The sequence below is a fragment of the Dermochelys coriacea genome, chromosome 10, assembly GCF_009764565.3.
Source record: "Dermochelys coriacea isolate rDerCor1 chromosome 10, rDerCor1.pri.v4, whole genome shotgun sequence".
Taxonomy (NCBI): Eukaryota; Metazoa; Chordata; order Testudines; family Dermochelyidae; genus Dermochelys; species Dermochelys coriacea.
This window is the reverse complement of record NC_050077.1, coordinates 82,304,554-82,330,340: the sequence shown is the minus strand read 5'-3', so window position 1 is coordinate 82,330,340 and position 25,787 is coordinate 82,304,554. Positions and strand designations below refer to the sequence as shown.

At 47.8% G+C, this 25,787-nt stretch overlaps 1 long non-coding RNA gene across 1 annotated transcript; it reads left to right on the top strand.

Moving 5' to 3' along the window:
- Positions 1-363: 363 nt before the first annotated feature.
- On the top strand, positions 364-25,714 carry LOC122456067. The gene is made up of 4 exons (XR_006274705.1): positions 364-464; positions 22,229-22,303; positions 23,443-23,658; positions 24,921-25,714. It is a non-coding gene; the product is annotated as an uncharacterized LOC122456067 (long non-coding RNA).
- Positions 25,715-25,787: the final 73 nt, after the last annotated feature.

Sequence of the window (25,787 nt, the reverse complement as noted above, 5' to 3'; positions counted from 1 at the left end):
AATTGGAGCCAACCAACCAGTTTCTAATGGGGATTACTGACCCCTGAGAGGTTTCATAGTAGCAGCCGTGTTAGTTTGTATTCGCAAAAAGAAAGGGAGTACTTGCGGCACCTTAGAGACTAACAAATTTATTAGAGCATAAGCTTTCGTGAGCTACAGCTCACTTCATCAGATGCATTTTTGAAGCATCCGATGAAGTGAGTTGTAGCTCACGAAAGCTTATGCTCTAATAAATTTGTTAGTCTCTAAGGTGCCACAAGTACTCCTTTTCTTTTTGACCCCTGAGAGTAATTGCTGGGCTAAGGAGACAATTGGTTCAGTACTTGGGAGGACATATCCCTGGCAGGAATAGGCAGCAGGTGAAGCTCAGAGGGTGAGCTGGTGGAGGAAAGAAACTGTGTGAAAGGTGCTATCTGCTGCATGCCTGTGTTGTGGCTTGCTCTGTTTGGGAAACAGGGTTGGAGGTATGTGTGGTGGAAAAGAAACAGAGTGTGTGTTTGTGGCTGAGAGACCAGAAGGCTAGACAGTGCTGCTCACTGGGTAGCTGAAGAGGTCCCCTGTGACAGTCTACTTAAAATAGTGGGTTTTATAGTTTCTAGGAATAGAGCAATATCCCTTTAAGTAGTTTGTGAGTCCTCTAGTGGTGCTCATGTGTTCTGTTGTAGAAGCCATGTAGAAATCAGCCAGAACAGCAGAGTGTACATAGGTAGGTGGTGGCTGAGTGTATTTCACAAACATGGTTATTGGTTCCCCATTGTGCCTGTGGATAGTCTTTGTTGTGTAAAGAGCAAAAGACACAACAGTTCTCCCCTATCTATGTGGGGGTCCTATTATTCCTCCTGTCCCTCTAGCTTGGACTTGCCTCCACTTCCCAATATGGGGTGCTCATTTACCTTAGAGAACCCAGGCTCCAATTCAGGAAAACAATTAAACCTGTTCCCAAGTTTCAATGACTTCAGTAAAAAGAAAAGGAGTACTTGCGGCACCTTAGAGACTAACAAATTTATTTGAGCATAAGCTTCCGTGAGCTACAGCTCACTTCATCGGGACTTAAACATGTGGTTAACTCAGCACATGCCTAAGTGCTGTCTTGAACAGGGATCATTGCCTGCACTGGAGCCTTAAGCTGTCACTGTAACCCAAGTGCATTTGTTCCAAAGTGACCTCAACTGCAAGTTACTTGTTGAGGGTTCTCTGTTTCCTAAGTTTAGCTCTAGAGAGAGCAAAACAGGTGACCCTGGCGAGTAACACAAGAGGCCAGCAAAGTGGGGGTTTAACCAGAACTCTCAGCTGTATTGTCTGAAGAATGCTTTTTCCTTTGAAGTTGAGTTGGCAGCAGTACTAGTAACTGCTGGAAGTTCTTGTTCATCTGGTGCAGGTTACTAGCCAGAGAACTGCTGTTTGAGATACTGCTCTAGCTCATTATGGAGCCTGCGTCCAGGGGATACAATCTTTTCTTGTATCTTCTTCACATCCCAGCCAGGAAGGATTTTGCCTTATTTTGTTTTCCACAATTCCAGCAAAAGTCCCAGCAGTGTGTGTGGCTCTGACTCAGAGGTGGGCAAACTATGGCCCACGGGCCATGTCTGGCCTGTCGGACCTTTTAATCCAGCCCTTGACCTCCCGCTGGGAAGCATAGTCAGGAGCTTTCCACATGGATCCCAGAGACAGCGGCATGTCCCCCCTCTGGCTCCTACACGTAGGGGCAGCCAAGGGGCTCCACATGCTGCCCCTGCCCCGGGCACTGCCCCCCACATCTCCCATTGGCCAGGAACCATGGCCAATGGGACCTGCAGGAGTGGTGCCTGTGGACAGGGCAGCATGCGGAGCCACCTGGCCGCACCTCCGCATAGGAGCCGGAGGAGGGACATGCTGCTGCTTCCGGGAGCTGCTTGAGGTAAGTGCCACCTGGAGCCTGCATCCATGATTCCCATTCCACCCCACCCCGCACTCCAACCCTTTGCCCCAGCCCTGATCCCCCTCCTGCCCTCTGAAACCTTTGGTCCCAGTCCAGAGCACCCTCCTGCATCCCAAACCCCTCATCCCCAGCCCCACCCCAGAGCCCACACCTCCAGGCCGGACCCCTTGCCCTCACCCCTCCACCCCTACATCCCAACCCCCTTCCCCAGTCTGGAGCTCCCTCCCACACCCTGAACTCCTCATTTCTGCTCCACCCCAGAGCCCACACCCCCAGTCAGAGCCCTCACCCCCTCCCACACCCCAATTATGTGAGCGTTCATGGCCTGCCATACAATTTCTATACCCAGATGTGGCCCTCAGGGCAAAAAGTTTGCTCACCCCTGCTCTGACTCAATGGCCAAAGGCACTCCCTGATAGGCCAGCGGCTGGGAGCCATGAGAATGCACATGTGGTTTAAAAGTTCTTTCTCTTGTATATCAGAACACCCAGTAAATGCTTTAATTTGGGAACTTTGGGCTAAGTAGGGTGGGAAACCCCATGAGGTTCTTAGGTTTTTCCCATAAGTTTGCAGGAGGAGGACTGGGCATTCTCTTTGTGGCTGGGGGGAAAAAAGACTTAAAAATGGCCTTCAGTGTGTTTCAATTGATGTGTTGGGTGTGTTTTGCTCTCATATATAATGTTTTTTCCATGAAGAACTACTACTTCTATCAGAGTCAAGGTGGGTGAGGTAACGTCTTTTATTGGACCAACTTCTGTTGGAAAGTGCAAGCTTTTGAGCTAAACAGAGCTCTTCAGACCTGGGGGTTATTTCAGCACTGTTGGTCACAAAAAAGAAAATGTGACTTCATGTCAAGTTGTTCATTATTTCCTATTCAAGGAGAAAGTCTCTCTCAATCTCCTGCCTCGGATAGCGCTAAACCTTTGGGCATGGAAAGAACATTAAGTGGCCAGATTCTCCCTTCATCTTCCCCAAACTGATCTCGGTAGAAGACATGTGTGGGCTCAGTGTCTCTGAAAATCAGGCCTATTAGGGCTTGCCTACATGGGGAGTTGTTCCTGACTAACTCTATGGGCTGGTCTTCACTATGGGGAGATCAACGCTGCTGCAATCAATGCAGCAGGTGTTGATTTAGCAGCTCTAGTGAAGACCTGCTAAATTGACCACAGCACACTCTTCGGTCAAGCCCGGTACTTCAGGGGAACAAGAAAAGGAAGGGAAGTTGACCGGAGGGTGTCTCCTGTTGACTCAGCACAGTGAAGACACTGGGGTAAGTTGACCTAAGCTACGTCGACTCCAGCTACGTTATTCACATAGCTGGGGTAGTGTAACTTAGGTCAACTTACCCCCGTAGTGAAGACGAGCCCTATGTGTTGGCACTCTTAGCTACATTTATTCTGGAATAAATCAGGAATAGTTAATCTGCTTTAAATTCACACCCTACCTTATTCCAGATTCACTTTCCGTGTAGACATGCTCTTGTTTAGATGCCCAAATATGGATTTGGGTGCCTGACTTTAGGCACTCCCATTTGAAACTGTTGGGTTGTAAAGGGATTCAGGAACGAGGGAGATGGTGATGCCCAGGCCCCCTGTTCCTCTTGAGCTCCACAAGCAGGAAGTTGGGGATTCCATTCCCCCTGCCCCTTGCTCTAGTGGTGTTATCTGGGCTTGGACAAAACACCTCCAAAGGCCCCAGACCAGGGGATTGTTTCACACCCTGATTACTGCAGCTGTCCCTTGCTTTGGCAAACAGTCTCCTGAGCCTGGCCATGGAGCCTACTGTACGTGGCTGATTCCAGCTTTTCTGCATTGCACATGCATCGGCTGAGCAGGCAACACTTAGCGATCTGTATTCCTCATTCTACTGCTGCTCTTGGGCACCTCCCAAAGCCATGTTATGTTTATCTGCAAAGTGTAGCAACATTGTCCCTTTGTTTTCTGTGCCAGTCTGGATGGATGGCCTCCCTGGGAGTATGGGAATCTGAACTGGCAAATAGTGAATGACTGGCATTAATCGCTAGCTGTCTTATGTGCTGAGCTGTTGGCATATCAATTAGCTGTCAATCTATTTTCCTGCCAAATCGCTGTCGAAATCCTCTGTGGTATTGAATGCTGGGTCTCTTAAATGCAATATCACAAAACTCACCCATTCAGAATTGTGCAATTGCTTGAACCCCAGAAAAAGAGCGACCCTAGTCTACCTAAAGATTGAGCATATAAGCGTGGCAGCATCTGCATGCCACTTACTCACAGAAGTGTCATTTTCCCTTACAGAATTGTGCATAAATTGCACACACAGAAGCAGCACGTCTGGATGTTTGTATTTATAGAATTTTTTTCCCTGGGACTAATTGGATCATAACAATTCTTGGAAGTCCTTTTGTGATGTGCCACATCAATTTGGGCAGGGACGGTCCAGCTGAATTTATACCTTAGCACATTCAGCAGTCGGAGTTCAGGACACCTAAAGGAAAAGCTTTTTTTAACTCTGAGACATTCACTCCAGTGCCAGGGTTGCTATGCAAAGCTCTCCAGCACCATTTCAAAAACAGCTTCTGCCATGCCTGCCTGTTCCGATCACCATGTCTCCACTTTCTTGAGATCCTGTATATCCACAGTGACTTTGAGGCCTGACAACTTCTCCTCCTTATACCATCATCGGGGGTTGGGTCATCGTGCAAGCATGCACCATCTTCATCTGTCTAAGGTAGCACTAAAGTCCACTTGCTCATCTTCTTTGATGCAATCCACCCAGTGCTTCCTTGGCTTTACTTGGAGTCTCTTTCCATCCTCCCCTTTCATGCTGTCTTCACCAGGTTCTCTTAATTCATTCTCTCTATGTGACTGAACCAGCAAAGTCATGCTTCCTGGATTTGTCAGCTACAATGGACTTTGACTTCCGTCTTAATGCTTTCATTTTGGCATTCTGTCCCTTCATGTAACTCTTCTTATTGCACAAAGACATCTCATCTCGTTGGCATTGAACCTGCTGTCTCTTTACTGCCCATGTTTCTGCACCTTTGTGCACTGTGGGGCATGCTCTTGTTCTGTGCAGTTGGGTTTTTAGTCTCGGTGGCAAAGTCTTGTCATTCACAACACCTGAAACGTTGTCCCACACATCTTCCAGCACTCCCAGTCTGCATTGTATCTCGCATTCAAGCTCGCTGTCTCTCATAACCCAACCCCCCCCAGGTATTTGGATTTGGCAGTCCTGTTTAATCCGCATTAATCTCTGTCTAGTTTCCCTGTGGCACTTCTACTAACCCACACAACCTCAATCTTAATCATGCTCAATTTCATCCCATGCCTACTTAGTTGGTCATACCACTGGTTTACTTTTCCTCCACATCCTCTTTTGAGGATGCCCTTATGGCTTGTCATCTGCATACAGCAGCGTCTCACCTTTCTTCCATTGGGATCTTCCTGCTGCCATAATCCATCAACACCCTAAACAGCAATGGGCTGAGAGCTGACCCCGGAGCAGTTTGATTTTTTCCCTTCAAAGGGGTTTGTCATTTCAAAACATATATTTGGATCACTGTTTTGGGTGACCTGTGTAGTTCATTCACCATAGATAGTAAATCCTCAGACACTCCATATTTCCTCAGCACTGGTGTGAACATCTTTCTGTCTGCTTATCAGATGTCTCTTCTAGTCTGTAAAAGCCCAGAAGCTTTTGTGTTGGTACTCTCTGCTTCTCTATCCCTTGCTGAATTACAAACATGGTATCAGTGGAAACTTCTCATCCTTTTCTAAAGCAGAACTGTTCTTGTTTGAGGAGTGGTTCCACAATTCTCCTAATCCCAGCATCCAAGATATGTTCCAGCATCTTCATTCCATGCAGCAATAGCTTTATCCCTCTAATTTCCACAATTCTGGATCCTTCCCTTATTACTTATTGGTGCAAGTCTATCCTGATCCCAGTCTTCTCTCACCATAGGGCTTTAACCACTCTGCTTTTGCCTCTGGCTCACAGGACTTTCACAGGTCCACCATCACTTCATCAAGTCCTGCTGCTTTACCGTTCATCATTTCCTGGACTGCATTTATCCTCACCACCTTCTCTGTTATGTTTGCCTTAAGCACCATGTTAGGATCACAAGTTGGCAGCTCCATCGTAAAGAGGTTTGCCTCACTTAAGAGACTCAAAGTGGTGTTTCCACCTCTCCTTCACTTGTTCAGGTGTTATTAACAGTTTCCCCTGGTCATCCATTACCAATGGTGTTGCAATAATATCCTCCTTCCCTTTCATGTGTGTAATGCTATAGATAATCTGGAGAGCCAGGTATGGGAGGCTTACAAACTAGGCACATTGGTTGTCTAGGGCATTCTATTTGGCCTTCTTCACTGCCCAGTTGGCCGCTCGCTTTCTCTTTATGCTCAACAGATTAATTTCTGTTTTAGCATGTTTTGGATTGCTACCTGCCCTGCCGGTCCACCACCACTTCTCTCTTTCCCTCAGTGTTTTCCCCTTCTGCATTGTACACAATCCTCCTCTCCTGCCACAAGCACATTCTTTTGAGGTGATTCCAACTCTTGTAGGCCGAAAACATGTTTGTTTCCAGATGCTCCTCCTGTACTGCTGGCACAAAGTTCTCTGCCACCCTTCCGCTTAATTGCCTGTAGTTTAATCTGGTTTCTTTTGAGCTTAATTCCCTCCTTTTACAATGCTCAACCACGTTGATGCTGCAGCTCTGTCTTACTAGATATCGCTTCGCAGTCCATAATTCAAGTCCACTCAGACTTCCTTACCAACATCATATCAATCTGGCTTTTGTTTCCACTACAGATGGGTGAGTCACTTTGTCGCACACTCTTTTGGAACCACGTATTGACTATCCTCCATTGAATGGCAATACACATGGCTAGTAGCCCTTTCCCTTCCTCATTCAGAGTCCCTAGGCTGAAACTTCCTAAGCACACTTCATATCCCTTTTGGTTTTTGCCTGTGTGCACATTCGTATCACTCAGCACCAACAGCTCCTCTGGCACTGCTGTGCCCATGTATCTTAGCAGAAACTCTTCTCTTCGTGGCATCCTTACTGAGGTGCATAGATGCCTTGCCGAGGTGATATCAGACAGAGCATGCTCTTTAACGTACTCCTACAGCTGTCGTCTGTCACTTGCTACCAAACTTCAATCACCATCTTCCTTGGCTTTCATCTTACTACCCCTGGACTCCATTGCCCACATAGTTTACAATCTAAGCCTAGCTCCTTCACTGTATTCCCCATCTATTGTGGTTCCTGTAGGCACAGAACATCAATACCCCTCCTTACCATCATCTTGGCTTCTTCCACACCTTTACCAGTCGAGCTGGATACTTTGTGTTGCTACTCTTACGATATGGGACTTTTTTGGCTGTGCAGGTCACTGCATTTATCTGACTATTCACTCTAACCATTAGTCCCACAATGCTCTAGAGGACTGATCAGATGCTGGTCACCAGAAATCCTACTGGCTGGGGCTGCTAGGCTTGAGGTGAGCTGATTTCTAGCATCGGGCTCAGAGCCCCTCCCATTGTTGTGAGGCCTGACAACATCGGCTTAAATTTGAGGGCTGGAGTGTTAGTGGTTTTCCTCTTATCTGCTTCCTCTCCTCAGTAAGATGGTCACCATCTGTAGGAAATACCAGCTGGCAATAAAATGCATAGAACTGGTTTCTTTGCTTATGTAAACCGGTGTAGCTCCATTGAAGTCAGTGTAGATCCACTGACTTCAACCACCTGAGATTCCAAACCTTAATTGCCCGATGTATTTCCTAGCTCATTCATGGTGAGAAGGGAATTTTACCTTTCCAACTCCTTGGCTGAGTGAAATGGGAGCAGAATTTTTGTAAACTTTAAATGTTGCTAAATTTAAACTTTCAGTAAAAGTCTGACAACTCTTGAGTCCAAAGGTGAGATCCAGTACCCCAACAAACACTTCTGTGACAGAGGAGAGTACAAAGACCTCAACCTGCTCCAGGGTGGATTAAAAACAGCTCGATAACATCCGGCTTCTGTCTGTATACAGACAGAATAAAATCACCCTGTTGACTGGAGAAATTGTGCTCTGGGTTCCTACCCACTGCCGCCCTCTCCTGGCTTCACTGCTCTGCAGCATCTTGTCCAAACAACAGCTTTTGTTCTTGCCTACTCCAGCACTGTTATGCCACATGCTTTTGCATGCCTCTCTCCTCAGCACACTCTCGGTAATCCTCATTCAAAGGCCACACATGGATAGCACCATTAGCAAGTATTCGAACTGTGCAGGGGGATTCCAGGAATGCTGAACGGAGCTGAACAATGCTGATTTTTTTTTAATGGTGATCCCTGCATTTTGCTTGGGAAAAACCCCTCCCTCTTGCTAGAACAAAGATTGTATAGCTACTACCTTGGTCTGTTAAATTCTGTCACCCACTTCTATATAGAGACAGGTAAACGGAAGTACTCTTCTGTCTCTGCAGGCTTACAGGCTCCACCCCTCACTAGTGTCTGTTCCCTCCCGATAGGGCCTTAGATAATCTGGGGACCAGGGCCCATGTAAGTACCTAGGTATCTTTGAGAGTTGTGTTATTGCAATCCTAGTGAAAGGTGCAATATGACACGCTGTCTTCACACTGAATGTGAGAGTTTCCAGGACCATGTACCGGGGCAGTGCAAGGTTTCCCAAGTTACCACTCACGTCAAACTAACAGTCTGTGCTCATATGAGGGTAACTTATTCGGTCCATTCAGTCCTGACCCTCTTGGCTAGGCCTGCTATGAAATTGCCAGAAATGGCTGGTGTTTGATGAAATGGGTCCAGACTCAAACATCACCGAGTACGAGTAAAAGGTATAAATCTAAGTGGGAGACAGAGCTATGGCTCCAGTAACAATGATTGGGGGCTTGACTTGTGAGCTGTGCCTGGATGCCAGAAGGACGGAGCAAGAAGCACTGCAGCTAGCCCTGATGGGAATCCTGGATTTGGGTGAGGCGTGGCTGGCTTGTATGATTTAAGAAATGTCTTCCAACTCTAACTTTTGGTTAGTCTATGAATGTCTGGCAGCATGGCCCAATCCACATGTTAAAGGGAAACTTGAAATTCCCCTCCCACCACCCCCTGAGATATGAGCACTCTCCAGTCTCACTGAGGTCAATGGGAGTTGTAGGCTCTCTAAAAATGAGCCATGTTTTCATTGCGTGTCACACGGGAGGAGGTTCTTGTGAACAGTGACCCAGGTCACATTCTTCTCCTCTGAAACTTTCCTGCTTCCCAGCAAGATCTCTGCTACACCTCATGAATACAGTCCTATCACTCGGAAAGGGATCCTGTCTCTTGGAAAAGCACCTGTCGGTAGCTGGAAAACGGTGCTGATGATACAACAATAGTGACTGTTCGGGGCATTGGAGAAAGGAGCAGTAAAAGCAAATGTGAATGGAAGAGCTCAGTAGTTGTAAGGAGTTGTGTGTCTATATACTAAAAACTGTTCTGAACATCTGTGAAGTGTCCCTAGCCTCTGTTTGCCAGAAGCTGGAAATGGGCGACAGGGGATGGATCACTTGATGATGACCTGTTCTGTTCATTCCCTCTGGGGCACCTGGCACCCTCTGGGGCACCTGGCATTGGCCACCGTCGGAAGACGGGATACTGGGATAGAGGGACCTTTGGTCAGACCCAGTACGGCCGTTCTTATGTGATGTAGAATTCTACCAAAATTCAGCTCCGTGTTTGTAGTGATCCCTAAACCAAAAGCATGAAGGGTCTAGTCCTGTAAGGTTCTCCACGCCACTGCCATCCGTAGGAATGGTGGTGGCTTGCCATATCATAGAAGCAGTGTTTTGGGGATGGGGGTTAACAAGTCACATTGGATGATGGAAGAAAAGGGCACTGCTCAAGATTCAAGCGGGGGCCTTTGGCCTACTCTGCCTAGTAGGATACAGCTTGCTCTCCCCCGTGTGACTGGTCAGCTCTGACTTCACTGCCCTCAAGTCCCTTTGAGGAGGCAGATGCCCTAATATGGAGCTGGCTGGGTGCTTGGAAGGGGGCCGTGGCTGTGATTGCGTGAGCGGAGGCGGGGGGAGGGAGGCAGCATATTGGAGGGGAAACCTCCTTGTGTCCCCCACCCATGCCCCTGCACCAGGTACAATGCAATAGGACCCTATGAGTTAATCACACGTAACCATTAAAGCTGAGACGTGACTATTGGCAAATCGCCACGCCCCAGCAGCACTGATTCCTCCACCACCCTCTGCCCTATGTATTTGATTTGTCTGTAGGACTTTTCCCTAGCCCTCGTCGCCAGCTCTCCAGTTCTCTCCCCAGTGCAGTGTTAAATGACTCCAGCTGGGCGGCTCCCACCGTTCTCCAGTAGGGCAGGCAGCAGGCTGTTACTCTCGCCTCTGCTCTGGGAATCGAACAAGCTGTTGGGAGGAAGTGTATGAAAGATCCGGTGTCCTCTGGGGCTCGGTGAGCTCATGTGACTGAGCAGCAGCTTGGGGAAGCTGGCCCTGCTCTTGGAGCCAAGGAGCTGTTTGCATCACTGGTCATGAGCTGCTTCCTGCAGTTGTCAATGGATGCCCTGAGGCAGTTGGCACTGGCCTGGGTCAGCTAGGGTATGGGGCTGGATGCAGCAGGTCTGCTCTGCTCTGCTCTTAGCAATTCCCATGTTCCTGTGAACTCCACACATGGCCCTGGGGAGGAACTCTGGGCAGGGAACGGAGGCCTTTAACAGGGTCTTTGCCAGACCCATTCAGCCTACTTGGGTAATAACACTTGTTACAGAAGCAGCCACTTGTTTGCAACCTGAGCCCAGTTCTTAAAAACACAAGTGAGAACATTTTGTCAAACAGCTGAGCCCCATTCAGCTTTGGGAGTACTTGTGAGCCGTTTGCATCGACTCTTAGTTGACTCCCACACAACTCGCCTAAGGAAGTCTGATGATTCCCTTTCTGTTCCCGCAGTGGATAACTGAAATTCTTTCCCAAGCTGAAGGTCAGATAACAAAGCCTTGGCCTGCATGAATTTCCGAATGGCTAAATACTTCAGCTGAAATTTACCAAACGTTCACATTTCCCAGCCAGTTCCCTGATAGAAAACTGAAGCAAACTGAGCCTGGTGCTTCTCTCGTGACAACATTTGTGAATTGGCTTTTGTCTGTTTGTTCAGTTCTAGGGCCTGTCTAGGCTTCCTTACTGGGTGGCTCACCTGGCTACATATTCAGCGCGTGCGCTCTCTTTCTCTGGGGCTCTGGGCACTGCCTTCCCAGTTCCCACCCTCCCAAAAGCCTCCTTTGTCATGGTCTAAAAACAGCCTTGCCCTTTCTCTGCGGACAAGCTGACTTCTAGGGGGATGTGCGCCGTCCTTCAGTGTCCGGGAGCCCTCTAGTGTCCAACTATTAATAGTACAATGGTGCTGGGTTCTTTAATTAACGCACAGAACTCCCTCCAGCTGCTAGACAACACCACGCCGCTCCAGCAGCCCTCCAGTCCAGACACGGCTTACACTGTGCCATAAAATGACACACTCCAGCAGCGCCTGGAGCCTTGCGCCTTTGCACTGTAACTTCTAGATGAAAGAGTAAAATAACATTCTAGCCCTTTCATCAAACCGCGCAACAAGTGTATCCTTCAGTGACACAGTGTGGCTGAGCTCTGCTTCTAGTTGTTGTTGTTGATGTTGTTCATGAGTTGGTGGGAACATACAATTTGTCTGCAGCAGCCATTGAAGCGGAATGGGAATTTGTGCACTTAAATCTGAGAGCATAATTTGGACCTAATTATTGTTCGAAGAATAATTTCTTTTGACGTCGGACAATAAAAACAGGCTCCGAGCACCCCACCAATACGTCTCCAAATACACAGCTTGGGCGGGGTCTCATTTTCCGTAAACAGCAGGGCTTCATATAAAATCCTAATCCCAGAACACAGCTAATGCACCTCAGACACTGTGGTCATGAACACAGTATAAGAACCTACCTGGAGCAGAATAGATGCCTCGGGATCCCTAATTGTCCCTCTAGGGCCTGGTGGAACAAATATGGCCCTGCAGTCCACCTTCAAAGCCAACAGATTTTGGATGTGGGGCAGGAGACTATAAATAGACCATCTCTTCCACCATCAAAAGATGGGTTTTTGTTCCTGTAGGAACATTTCATTTGAACTTTGCTGATGCTTGGCTGGGTAACCAAACACAGGTTAAGGTTTTCAGCAAAAATGTGCTGCCCCAAGCCCTGGCACTCTGGTTTCCAAACTCGGAGTCCGGCCTGCATGAACTGGTGCCATGTAGCTATAGGACCTTGGCTTTAGTTGCTCAGTCACTCACATGTTAATAACCTAGAGCAGTCATAGAGACCATCCTAGGTTCACATCCGTGGACCTCTTAGTAAAAGGAGGGCAAGCCAGACCTAAATCATGCATCAGAAATTCACTGGCATGTATTGAGGAAATAGTTCACCAGTCATCCTAAGAAATATAATAAATCTATTAAATGACTGAGCTATGGGGCTCTATTTCTGAAATCTCTGCTATGCAGTGAACCCTTTGCTGTATAGGCACATTATCTTGCCACCCCCAACCTGAGAGAACTCTCTAAATACACTTCTCCCTCTGTAAAAAGCTGTCTGTTTCATTTCTAAATGAGATTTCCATAGTTCATTCTGAACTATGTGAACTGTGGAACTCCTTGCCAGGGGATGTTGTGAAGGCCAAAAGTATTACTTGGTTCAAAAAATAATTATATAAGTTCATGGAGGACAGGTCACTTAGGGCTATTAGCCAAGATGGTCAGGGATGAAATCCCATGTTCTGGCTGTCCCTAAACCTTTGACTGCTAGAAGCTAGAACTGGACAACAGGGGATGGATCATTTGATAATTTGCCCTGTACTCCGTGGTGCAAGTGGTAATCATTTCTTGCCCGTTCGCTGCATTCATGGGAGGGACACAAAGGGCGGGGGGCATGTGGCCTCCCCATGTGACTCCTCCCTGCCCCCAGCCCAAGGCCTCCCTGCGCTTTGCCCGTCCCCTCTCCATGATCCACATCCATCCCATGTTATCTGGGGGAGGGAGGGCTCTGACTGTCCTCCTCCCATTGCGCCGGAGACTTCTGCTGTACAGACCCCAGGCATGACTCGGGTGATGCAGCTGCATGGAAGGGCTGGGGGTGGTACAGCCACGCTAGAGGAGCTGCTGGCGCGGGGCTGCCCCGCCACGGTTCCTGGGTGATCAGGGATCTCTGGAACTGCAGCGACGAAAGGAGCAGAATGTGGGGCCGCCGGACAGCCCCACGCCAGCAGCTCCTCTGGCACAGCTGTACCACCCCCAGCCCTGTCCTCCGACAGGGTTGCTGTACAGACCCCAGGCATGACTCAGGAGATGCAGCTGCATGGAAGGGCTGGGGTTAGGCTCCTGTGTCTTTCCGGTAAACGGTACCAGCTGTAAATATCTTACTGGTACGGCATACCGGACCGGACTGCCCTACCTGCACCACTGCCTGTTCTTTTCATTCCCTCTGAAGTATCTGGCACCAGCCACTGTCGGAAGATGGGATACTGGACTAGATCAACCACCGGTCTGATCCAGGGCGGCCATTCTTATGTTAATGATCAGGAGACCTAGGGGGGCCATCCCTGTTTGGGTATCTTCCCTACAGGAGAGTGCCGCAACTAGGAGAGTCGCTAGCTAGGAGTAGCTGACTCTCTCCATCCAAGGTCACAGACCAGAGAGCGGGGGAGTCAGACAGATAAAAGAACCAGCAGAAAGGTTTGTAAGCAGCAGTGGCTGTGGGGACCCTGTGTCTGCAGTGGGGATGTCGGAAGAGAACCAGCTCAAACAACTGGCTGTGGGCAGAGTTGGCTGAGTAGCTTTTGGAGAAAAGCTCCTTGAATCCAAGTGGCCAAGCACAACAGAGTGCCTGCATCTGGCATGAGGAGAATGGAGCCATGACTTTACATATATTTCAATGGATCTATTAATGTTCCTCCACCGCTCTCCACACCCTAGTGTTCTAGCCCTGGCTTGCAGCTTAAACTTTAATCACCAACTGTTAATTGATTGTTAATGAGCTTGCTGGTAGGGGGTAGTTTAATGTGCAGTCACTCAGCTCTTCAACAAGTTGTCTGAATTCATCTGGAGCTGCAGCTGCTGAATCTTAACCAGCAACCTCCAAACAGAAGCCTTGTCTAATACTTCCTCTCCCTGCACCTTTTTCATCAGGCTTCAATCTACAGACTCTGGTGGGCAAACAGTTTCCCCCGACACATCGACACATCGGGAGGTGCTTTGCATGAGTGGAGCTGGCGGTTCATAAAACCTCAGACATCAGACCCTACTATGGGAAGCTCGGCTTAAAGATTTTATGTTAAATAGATCAGCTGACACTGGACTGCATGGCTGGCCAGGGTCGGGGTCCCAGGGCGGTGTTGCTAATGGAAAGCACATGCAGTGAATAGTTTCTTTCCCATTAAGAGCCTGATTCCTCCCAGGGACGCGGAGAGAGGAATTTTCTTTGGCATGCTGTGTTTGGGGGGCGAGCACCAGGCTGGCCTCCATCTGGGGCCATGCTGCACAGCTCAGCTCCTTCATGCCCCACATGTGGCTAGCAGCATGTATGAAGACGGGTGTTGAGTAGATTTCCAGATCTTGGAGTGACGGACACTGCAACTAATCCTCACCTTGTGCTAAAAATATGTCTGGAGCTGTGAGGCCCAGATCCTAAATTCAGGGATGCTTTGCCAGCTGTTGTGCACTGGGTGTCATTGTTTCTCCCTGAAATGACTCACTCACCCACCAGTCCTGATGGGAGTCATCTAGGCCTTCTCTAGGACATGGAGACAAAGCCCTGGGGCAGGCAGTGCTGTATCCTCCTCAGTGCTGCAGAAAGCCACATGTCAAGAGAAGGAAGGATGGTTTAGTGGTGAGGGCACTAGCCTGGGACTTGAGACCTGGGTTCCATTGTTCTACCACAGGCTTCCCATGGGACCTTGGGAAAGTCCTTTAGTCTCCACAGGCCTTCGTAAGCTGTATGTATAATGGAAAGTACTTCCTTTCCTCACAGGGGTGCCATGAGACTAAAGCCGGAGGCACTTCGATACTACGGTAATGGATGCTGAAGAAGTGCCTTGGATGGAGAGAGGTCCTCTTCTCTACCCCTCGTTCCATGCTCCGTTTCTTTCTCCTCCCTCTGCTTACACAACTACTAAACTTTGTCACTCCCCTAGAGGCCCTGCTGCTTGAGCCCATTCTGAAGAGCCCAGGAAGGAACAGGAATTGAGACCGGCCTAACTTGCAAAATTCGGACCCAGACTCTCCACAGGCTCCCGGCAGAGGAGAGATTAACAGCTGAGGCTCAGGTTCAACTCATTACTTACCTGTATCCTCCAGAGCAGGCGGCATTAAAGGTGTGTCGGCTGCAGCAGGCTCACCAGATATGCTGGCAAACCAGAGAGGGCCTGGGGAACTCCAGACTGAGTTTTAGTTGCCCACCTCTTCCCTTTCCAATCCCTTGAAATGCCTCCCAAGGACAACCCCGAAGGGTCGATCGTTATCGTTAGAGCTGGCTGACCAATGGAAAACCAGCTATGTGAAGCTGTTCTCATTTTGGCAGATTGGAAGTGGTTTGAATGCTTTCTAAATGATATTTCAACACTTCAGAATTTTAAATTTCCCCCTCCCGCCCTTCTTACCTGGCTTTTTGCCACAAAACGTAATAATTGGAATTACAATATAATTCCAACTATCTAATTCCCTTTGTCCAGAAATCCTAGTTATCCGAATCCGCAGTGTGCCCTCCAGATAGCCCTATGTTAATTAATCACATTTCTGTTTATCCAAATGCCCATTTAGTCATAACTGTTGGGTGCCCCCAGGGTCACTGGGGAAATGGCAGGAGTGTGTTATATATACGAGGGGAGGAGGATGTTCCATCCTTTTTTTTTTTTTTTTTTCTTTTTGCTGTTGTGTGACTTTGCCAAAGTTGGGGAAGTCTTAAGTTAAGGTGGTAAAAGAAATTAAAGGAGGCAAGGGGAGGGAATGCATTTTATTGCATTCAGGGGAGGAAGGGAGGGTCAAACTCAAATTGTTGGAATTTGTGAATTTCCCCCTTGTGAAATTTTAACATTTTTTGCCAAGTTTTTGGTTTTTAACCCCTCCACCCCCCGGTCCAAAAAGCATTTTGAAAGAATAATTTCAAACCTTCCCCTCCCCCACTATTTTCAAAGCTGGCCTATGCACGAGGCACAGTGTCTCAACCCAGGAATTTGATCTATCTTTGAACTACAGGCCATAGTGACCCAATGATCCCATCAGGGAGGGGTCTGTAAGGTGTTACACCCTCTATATGATCAAAAGCTTCCTGCCAGGACACCTCACAGCGTGAGGCATGGCCCCATTCTGTTAGACATTAGCTCCTGGCATAGAATAGAGAAGATTAGGGTTGGAAGAGACCTAGGAGGTCATCTAGTCCAACCCCCTGCTCAAAGCAGGACCAACCCCAACTAAATCTTCCCAGCCAGGGCTTTGTCAAACTGGGCCTCTAAGGATGGAGATTCCACCACCTCCCTAGGGAACCCATTCCAGCACTTCACCACCCTCCTAGTGAAATAGTTTTTCCTAATATCCAACCTAGACCTCCCCCACTGCAATTTGAGACCATTGCTCCTTGTTCAGTCATCTGCCACCACTGAGAACAGCCGAGCTCCATCCTCTTTGGCAACCTCCATGCCACTGATGTGTTGTGGGCAGGGCGGCACCTTGGAACTAGACAAATTTACTTCGCTTCAGATCTGCTATGAAGTGTTTCAGGCCATCTATTTTCTCCCCTGAGTGTGGATTCTGTGAACTCCTGGTACCCCAGATCTTTGTGTTGAGAGGGCTGTGCACACGTTCATGCAGGGTGAGCAAATTCTGTGCTGGTGATATTTAAAATTGAATTAAAGAGCGAGCCTAGAAGAGAAAAAATACACACCAGCTACCCCCCCCCACACACACACAAACAGGCTATCCCCCTCCCCTCCCCTCCTACCCCCACAACCGCTGCATTCAATCAGTCTACAAATGCTGGAGCTATCAGACTGCTGCTCAAAAAAAAAAAAAGATGAGGCACTGCCATCACGTGGCACTTTTGAGGTATAACTCCTCAATAACATTGCTGATAAGCTGGGCGGGGAGAGGGAATTGGTGCTTTGGCTCAAGTTTTGTCCTGTGCAGCTCAGCTGAGTTTGATGGGGATGCAGGGTATAATTCTGGGTTGAATCTGGCCCTTAGAATTTTTGAAGCAAATTCTATTTCCAAAGCTTTGTACAAATGAAAGCCAGTGATCTGAACGAGCTCTTCTCTGCTATCTATTGAACTAGGGGGAAAGGACCTCAACAACAGAGCAGATTTGCATAGTACTTTGCCTAGGTGATCAGCAGACAGACCAGCTTTGCCAAAGTAATTGTTTTGGGCTGGTTTTTGGGGTTAAAATTCATTCATTTCAAGTCTCAGATGCAGGGGTAATGAAATCTTATCCTTCTTGTATAACTAAAGGGCAGCAGAACTGCCCTTAATACACCCTCCGGGGTGGGGGGTCTCCTATCTATAACCTCACTTGCTAAGCCAAATCCATGTGAAAGTCAGAGGGGAGGGCAGGTGTTCCTATAGGGTGGCGTGGGTTCTGTTTAAAGGGTCTTAGGTGCCATTTGACTCCAGTGTTTAAAGACAGAACTGATTAGACTGATGTGAGGGTTCTTGTTTTTCCCCAGTGATCGCTAGAGCTGAAATCACTGAGTTGGTCTAGGGCAGCGCTGAGCCTTGGGCCTAGTGTGGGGACAGGCTTGCAGTGAAAGAGACCGCAGGTGGTAGCAGCCGTGCAGTTCCCCACTACCCAGGTCTGCCTCCCCTCTCCAGTCCATCTCCTTCCTTCCTTCAATAAGCATTGACCGTACCCGACTGTCCCACCCATGCAGTCGGCAAGTCTTCCCCACTACTAGGGACTGGGCTAGGTGGTGGACCCTTGGAACACTGCATTGCAGCTAAAGACAGCAGCATCACTGGTGAGCAGAGGCTGAGACATCACTTCCCCTTCGTCCCCGTGCCCTTGGGTGGGCTGGGAGGTGAACCCACGTGAACACATCCCTGGACTCCAAGACTTTTCTGGCATCAGACAACAAACCATGAGTGGGGTACAGCAGAGAAAGTGGGGAGGCAAGGGGAGTGATGTTAAAGGGCCATTGATCCATTGGATTTTCACACTGAAAGGTGGGAAACTGAGGCAAACGGCTGCTGCCCAAGATATTGTGGGATGGATGTTTACTCATTGTTGGCACAATTTTGAATCATGGTGGGTGTTTTCGCAAATTAATGCTGTTTCCTCTTCTCTCACTAAAGTTTTCTTTTTGTTATACACTCAGTGCTTGCAGGTGGGGAAGCACTGCCTCTGAAAGGTCCTGGGTGGTGGTTAGTTTTCCCAGGTTTCTGGGTGGGGTTTAAGCTGGTTCTGTTTCTTAATGTTAAGAGGAACACCTAAATATTGAGCCCAGCCCTTGATGCTGCTACACCACTTGGCAGAAGGGTTCCAGAAATATTAACACACAAATACATAACTAAATATGTAACACAGGTTTTTAAAGAGTAGCTTCTGAAGTCAGATGAATTTTTGAGAGGCAGGTAAATTAAGGATGGATTTGCCAGTTTCACAGAACATCAGATAGGAAATGGCACCTGCTGGTTACAGCAGGAGCAACAGAGATCTAATTTTGTAACGTCTGTTCCTGGCTTTGCCATTGACTTACTAGGCAATGCTTCTTGGTGTCTCAGTTTATCCAAGTGTGTAATGAAAAATACTTCCCTCACAGTGGTGCTGTGAGCTTGCTGGAGTGCAGTGCAAGTGATTTTGAATATTGTTAGATTGGTAGGTAGATGAAGTTGGCGAACAAATCCTTTGCTGATCCAGAGCAGAGGTTAAGCCAGAGATTTGATTCCAGCCAAGCGGAGGGCCGCCTGAGAAGTAGACAGTATGTCAGTGCAACTGATGTGGTTAAAAACACGGAATTGAAAAGCCCAGATGCATGGTAATGGAGAAAACAGAATTCTCTGGGAGGAAAAATAAATGGTTTGGAGATGCTGCAGCCAAACAGTGCACGCTTAATTGAGATAGAAATACAGTGTGCCATCCAGCAATGTAACTGGAAACTACCAAATCCCATCAAACGGGCTTCCCCTTAGCATAGGAGCAAGCGCTGCATTGTAAGAACTGTTTTATCCAGTCTGTCTGTGCATTGTCACACTGTAGATTTTGCTCCAGTTCTACCTCTTTGCATCAAGGTAGCACTACCCTTGGGCTTATGGTACCAATGCAGTTGCCCCTTGCAGAGAGTTGATGGACATCAGTTATTTGATGACTTCCATGTCCTACTGCCAAACAGCTGGTGGCAAGAGACACCGGCCAATGGACAGTCTGGCTTCTGTGTCCTGCACACACTATGCACTGCTCAGCCTTTGTTCCTTTCCCATTCATCTGAAGCTGGAGCCACCAGCTAGCAAGGGACCATCCCAGAGAGTTTCTCACTCAACACCTCCCCTCCCTGCTCCTGCCTGGCAGCGTTTATAGAACCCAGCAGGAGAGCTGGGCCAAATTGCTTGATGAACACTTTTTTTTGTGGCCAAAAAATGCAGATTCAGGTCAACGGAAACATTTCATGGATTTGTGTGGACTTCAGCAAATTGTTTCAGTTGAAATGTTTTGTTTTGACTTTCTCAGAACAAAATATTCTGGCTTCAAAATTATCTTTAATAATTTTTTTTTTTTTTGTAAAAAAGCTCTCAATTGAAATGAAAGCTTCAGTTTCAGGTCAAATGAAAGACTTGACTGGGCCCAAATTACCAGTGAACCAAAACCTGCACTACTCGCTGGTCCCTCCTCAGTACCCATGGTGCTGACATTAGACTGGTAGTTTCCGGAGGGTGGGTGAGGCAGTCACAGGTGCAGAAGGAGGTGTAAATCTCACTTCACGTTGCGCACTGCACCATGGGGACCACTCAGATTCCTTCATGCCTCTCTTGTCAGCTGATCCAGGAAGCCGTCTGGTGCTGCATTCACTTGTAGCCCCCCCCTTCCCCTTCCCATGCAGTCAGAAGTCGGATCTTCCAGGATAAAACTACAAGTGCTAAGAGAAGGTGAGTAACCATGATGTCCGTGAGCCTCTCCGCAGAACTTCTGAGGTCTGCCATACTCCTCCGGAGAAGCTCATGGCTCTTCATGAGGTCTACTCCCCCTCTCCAGTCCATCTCCTTCCTTCCCTTCAATAAGCATTTAAAGTACCTGACTGTCCCGCCCAAGCAGTCAGCAAGTCTTGTGTTTCCCTGCCAGCTGCCTCTAAATCAAGGGCTGTGCTGCCCTTCCATGCCCAGTGGTTGCTCTCCTTTGGGTTTTTTTGGCTGATTGGATGGGGCCTGAATGAAGAGAGCAAGGCCCTGCTGGGATGATGTACAACAGGGGAGTGATGGCCCCGTGGGGACTTGCTGCAAGCTGAGCTTCTAACCAGGTCCTGCCTCTCAGCCACCAGCCCAAAACTCGTGAAATCAGCCAGGCTCCAGGTGACCTTCTACCTGAGAGTAAAGACTAAATATGTCCCCGATGGATGGTGAACCTGGGGTTGCAGCACCCATGCTTGTGGACTCTGTATTTCCAAGCCTGCCCTTGAGCATCCCAACTGGGGTTTACAATTGCTGGACCTGGATGTCTCTGTGGCTTCAGGTGCAGCCAGACTGTAAAATAACAGGGCCAGGACCTGAGTTGCATTAAAGGAGTTTCTTGCCAGTGGGAAACTAAAGCTGGATTGTTCTTAGTGAAATTCCAGGCCATCCAAGTAGAACTCGTTGATTTTAATAAACTAAACTGAACCTCCCTAATATCTAACCCAGTCAGCACTAGCAGATGACATTCTCATTAGCAGATGTTCTTCCTGCCACGCTGGAAATTGCCCACTTCATATCCCACTGTACGCTGCTCTGCACAGAGGTACTTTGAACATAGGCCTATGTAGGGTGCATGACTAATCCTAGCCAAGTTTCTCTTGAAGAATCACTCAGGCCTAGCCTACGCTAGGAATCTAGGTCAGTATAATTATGATGTCACTCAAGTGTATGGGGAAAAATCCACACCAGTGAGCGATGCAGTTAAATGACCTAAGCCCTGCTGTAGACAGCCCTAGGTTCACAAGAGATCCTGTCAACCTACCACCTCCTGGGGAAGTGGATTACCTATGCCAATGGGAGAACTTTTGCCTGCAATAAATGGTAGGTGCAAAACTAGAGGCGCTTTTTTTTTTTAAACCAAATGCTTCGTATTTTTAAATGGCTGACTGTCTTTCTTTAGTTTTCTGATGTCGAAAGCACTTATGTCCAGCCCCACACGCTAGGAATGTCTAACATGCAATTCCCAAGCAATGCAGACCTTAATCAAACCTCTGGAGGATTCTAATGGCATCTGTTATAGAAATGTTTCTGATATCAGACTCGGATAATCCACATCCCTTTGTGGTGATTCATGTTCTAAGCACATCCTTATGTAACATCATCTCTGCCAAATATTTCTGAGAAAAGCACTGTAAATTGCAATTTTTTTCTGTTTCTCTTCTTTTTTATTTTCAGCCTTTTTTACTTGCTTCTTCTGTATTTAAACAAACTCCAGAATTCGGACAGGAATTTTATCATGGGTCACCCACACGCAAACTTGCCAGCTCCCTCTTCCGCACCTGCAAACAATGGAGAGCAATTTAACAGTAATCTAACCTTCTCTCTAATCACTATCCTGGGTTATCTATGTCTCTTATCTGGCACCCATGATGCAGTAGCATCCAGCACTTCCACCAAACAAACTAAAGCAAAAAAGAGCTCAATGATCAGATTAAGTTCTTCCCGTTTCCTTAGAAGGCTTCATTGTAACCTCACACGGCCAAATCTTGGGCTGTCTACTTGATTTCATCCAGGCCTCACTTGTGCAAATTCCCAGGGCCTGGCCCATAATCTACTGGCTCCCTTTACAAGTTACCCAGGTAACCAAGAGTCCACCCACCACCAACCACCAAATCGTAGGGAGTCCCAAGCACAACTCCTGGCAGAGGGGAGCCCTCAAGCATTGTTCGTACCAGCAAGTTAAAAACATACCTATTACAAAAGGCCTGTAAAGTAGGTACACTAAACTGGCTGCTACTCCTTGCTCCAATGGCTGACTTATTGGCCATGAACATTCATCTTAGTTTTACTTAGTCTCTGCACAGCTGTGTTGCTGAGGTATAAAGGCTCTTTCTGAGCATGAGTATGAGATGACTACATTGTAATTCCCTTTCATTGAATTCCTCTTTCAAGCACCCTGCTGATGCTACTTGCCCAGCACTGATGGACCAGAACAGGGCTGATTTTTCTGTGAAATAGACACACAAGGTGGGCGAGGTAATGTCTTTTTATTGAACCAACTTCTGTAGGTGAGCGAGACGGACTTTCGAGCCACACAGAGCTCTTCGTCTGGTCTGGGAATGGTACCCAGAGCATCACCGCTAAATGCAAGGTGGAACAGACTTAGCATAAGTTGTTAGCACCTATTCTAAGGGGCTGGATTAGTTCTCACTTGGGGGTTGGTCGGGAAGCATGGCCTAGCGGGCAGGGCCCCAACCCATGACCGGCAGGAGGGTTGTTGGTAGGGGAGCCCGGGCCCTCCCTCTCCGCTGGGCTGCGACCAAGGGCAGTGTGGGGCTGCCAATGATCCAGTCACCAAGGCTGCTTAACGGCTGCCCTCCCTGGGCCACTTCCTGCCTCTTCACCCCCAGCCAGCTCAGTCCAAGGCTTTCCCCTGCTGGGCGAGTCCCAACCAATAACGTAAGAGGGGATTGCCAATGTCCGGTGTCCACAAGCAGAGAAGAGGGGGATGAGTCCTCCCTTGCCTCAGGGAGGGCCCTTTGGGGCAGTTACGTCAGAGACTTCAGCCTTCCCTCTGCTGTGTGCTGCTGGAGCCACGGGTTACAGGTCTACTCTCTTCCAGACCTGCCCCCAAAGGAGCGGTTTCCGTGCCTTGTCATTCCTCCACCAGAGGGCGCTTTTGCTGCAGGTGGGGCAGGGTGGGCCCAAAATAATCCCTTAACCCTTTGTTGCCCAGTGTGGGGGTTGTGGGGTCTGTGGCCAGGGAAACACGTTCCTCAATTTGAGATGTTTAACATCTTGATCTCCCTCTTCAGTTTCAGCTTCCTGGGACTCCGAGTGCACTGCAGCATCTGGGAGGGTGACGGGCTCTCAGACTCATCTATAGTAGAGACCACACTAAAATCGTCCGATTCATGCATCCGAGGAAATGGGCTGTAGCTCATGAAAGCTTATGCTCAAATAAATTTGTTAGTCTCTAAGGTGCCACAAGTACTCCTTTTCTTTTCACACTGAAATAGTCTCCCGGAAACCTTCCCGGCTGCCATCACATGGGCAATTTGCAATCCCATTGCATCCCTCTGGAAATGGCAGCAATTGCATACCGAGTAAAGTGATGTCAGGAGAGTATTGAGGTACTTTGGCTGCCTTTTAATATCTTTTAATAGCTGGAGAGAGGAGGAGGCGTTGTCCCCCTGAAAGCAGCCAGTTGCAGACTCCTTGCAGATATTGTAGTACAGTCTTCGCCCCGGCAGACGCAATTAACAGCAGACTGATGGACTAAATATCTCCCAGCAAGGAAGACATTTCCCTTGGCAGCAAGACCATGTGAAAACCGTTTGGACTGTTCTGTTCAAATAAGGCAGAGTGTAGCAACTAGAGAGGTGAGGCTTTAGACCTGGTTCGTTCCACCATCAGCCAAATGTTTGCCTAGAGACAGCTTTTTGCAGAGGAAGGCTGAATTTTCTAAGCCGTGTGCAGCACTTTTTATAGACTTCCATCCGGACTTTGATTCAATACTGTGAGCAAGCTTGTGAGATCTGCTGAGATTGTCTAGCATGGGTATTAGGAAGTTGGACTGATCATAAGGGTCCCTTCTGGCCTTAAAATCCACTGAATCATTTCCAGTTGCTCCTGTGAAGCCTCCAGTTGCATGGAAATACACAGCCCACAGTACAGGTAACCTCCCAGTTCAGGTTACTAATGCACTGAATGAAAACACCCTTGTCAACACTGCTTTCCAAAATGGCAATGCTAGGGCTAGTTACCCTTGGAAAGATTCGATTTTTAGCAGTCGATGTTGATTTTTACCATACACACACAAACCAATCAAAACTATTTCCATCAGTGGTCATCAGAATGTGCAGACCGGCAAAGCAGGGAAAACGTTGCTTGAGAACGTAGAGTTTGATTTAAGGCTAATTACTTCGTATATTTTGACAGGCGAGGTTGACAATTTGTATATTAATGGTTACAAAGCTTTAACTTTTTTAATCTCCGTGCCTGCTGTCATTAAATTGTCTGTTCCTCCCAATTTCCCGCAGCTGTGAAAATTTTAAAATTGAAAAAATGCTTAAAAATAAACACTGATATTCATCAAAATTATGAACATATTAAAAACTTTGAGTTTTGCTAAAGGTGCAGGGTTGCTAGGCTAGAAGCACCAGCCCCTGCTCCAGCACTCGCTCCGCCAGAGTTTGGTGTTGAGAACATTGTAGTTTCTCTCCTCATGGCATCAGGTGGTGAAAGGAGGGCACGTGGTGTGTCAGGGCAGTGAGTGGTTTATTTTCCAGACATCTCATGAAATTCCTACTGGGTTCAAAAAAAGTTCCTGGAGGATAGGTCCATCAATGGCTATTAGCCAAGATAAGATGGCAAATCCTTTGACTGCTTGGTGCTGGGACTGGAAGACAGGGGTGATCACTCAGTAATTGCCCTGTTCCATGGCACTAGCTACTGTCTGGAGACCAGATACTGGGCTAGATGGACATTGGTCTGACCCAGCCTGGCCGTTCTTATGTTCTCCTCAGACAGAACTCCAGTCTGTCTGCTAGCCGCTTGGGTTATTTCCAGGTAGCTCAGTGAATCTCTGCACTGGAGCAAAAAATAAAAAACATACTTCTATTATTTTGCTTTTTCACCACAGAAATCTTGGAGCATTCTCCTGCTCTGGAAAATATTCTGCCCTCTTTGAAGTTGCTAGATTTCTCTAAAATGTTGAATTGCGAGGGTTGAGCTGGTGACTGGTGTGTAAAGGTGAAGAATAAAGTTCCTTACAACAAGAGCAAGACCTGCCAGCCCTCCTCTCCGGAAGAAAATCCTTCAGACAAACCCCTCTGTCCCGGGATGTGGGAAGATAAGATGGGAGTTCTTCAAAGTCTCCTTTCAAGAACCCCAACAAAGGGGATGAGATGGAAAGTGACTGGCCTGCTTCATCTTCTCACTATTTCATTCACAAATTAAATCCACTGCTGTAAGGTCAAACTCAGCACAGGTAACTTCGTTCCCACATTTTCTTATTCATTCAGTCCAACCTCAGCCCAGACTTTTGAGATGTATCAGTTAGGTCTTTTTGTTTGGACTTATTCAATTTGTCTGTCTGGTTCTCTTGCACATATCTGGAACATTCATTTTTGAATGACCTACTTTTAATCATCCATTCCCAAGCAGGCAAAAATTCTAGGCCCAGTTGTCACAACCCTACTCAGCACCTCTGAGTAGTAGGCCCTAAATCTTGAGCATTATGTAGCACCCCTCCGGTTAACTGAGCTTTGTCCAGAGAGGCTCCTTCTTATCTCCTGACCCCATGCATTCATAGCACAAAGCAGGGTTTGGCCACTATGTTCCTTTGACATGGTTAATTGTCTCTCAGCCGTGGATAGCTAACGATCAATAGGGAGCTAAACTCATGGCTCCTCCAGATCTCTCATGGCAATTTGTGAAGCCCCAAGAGAAGATAGAAAATCTGAGACGGATGTTGGCTGTGGGGCCAATATGCAATTTGCTTATCTCT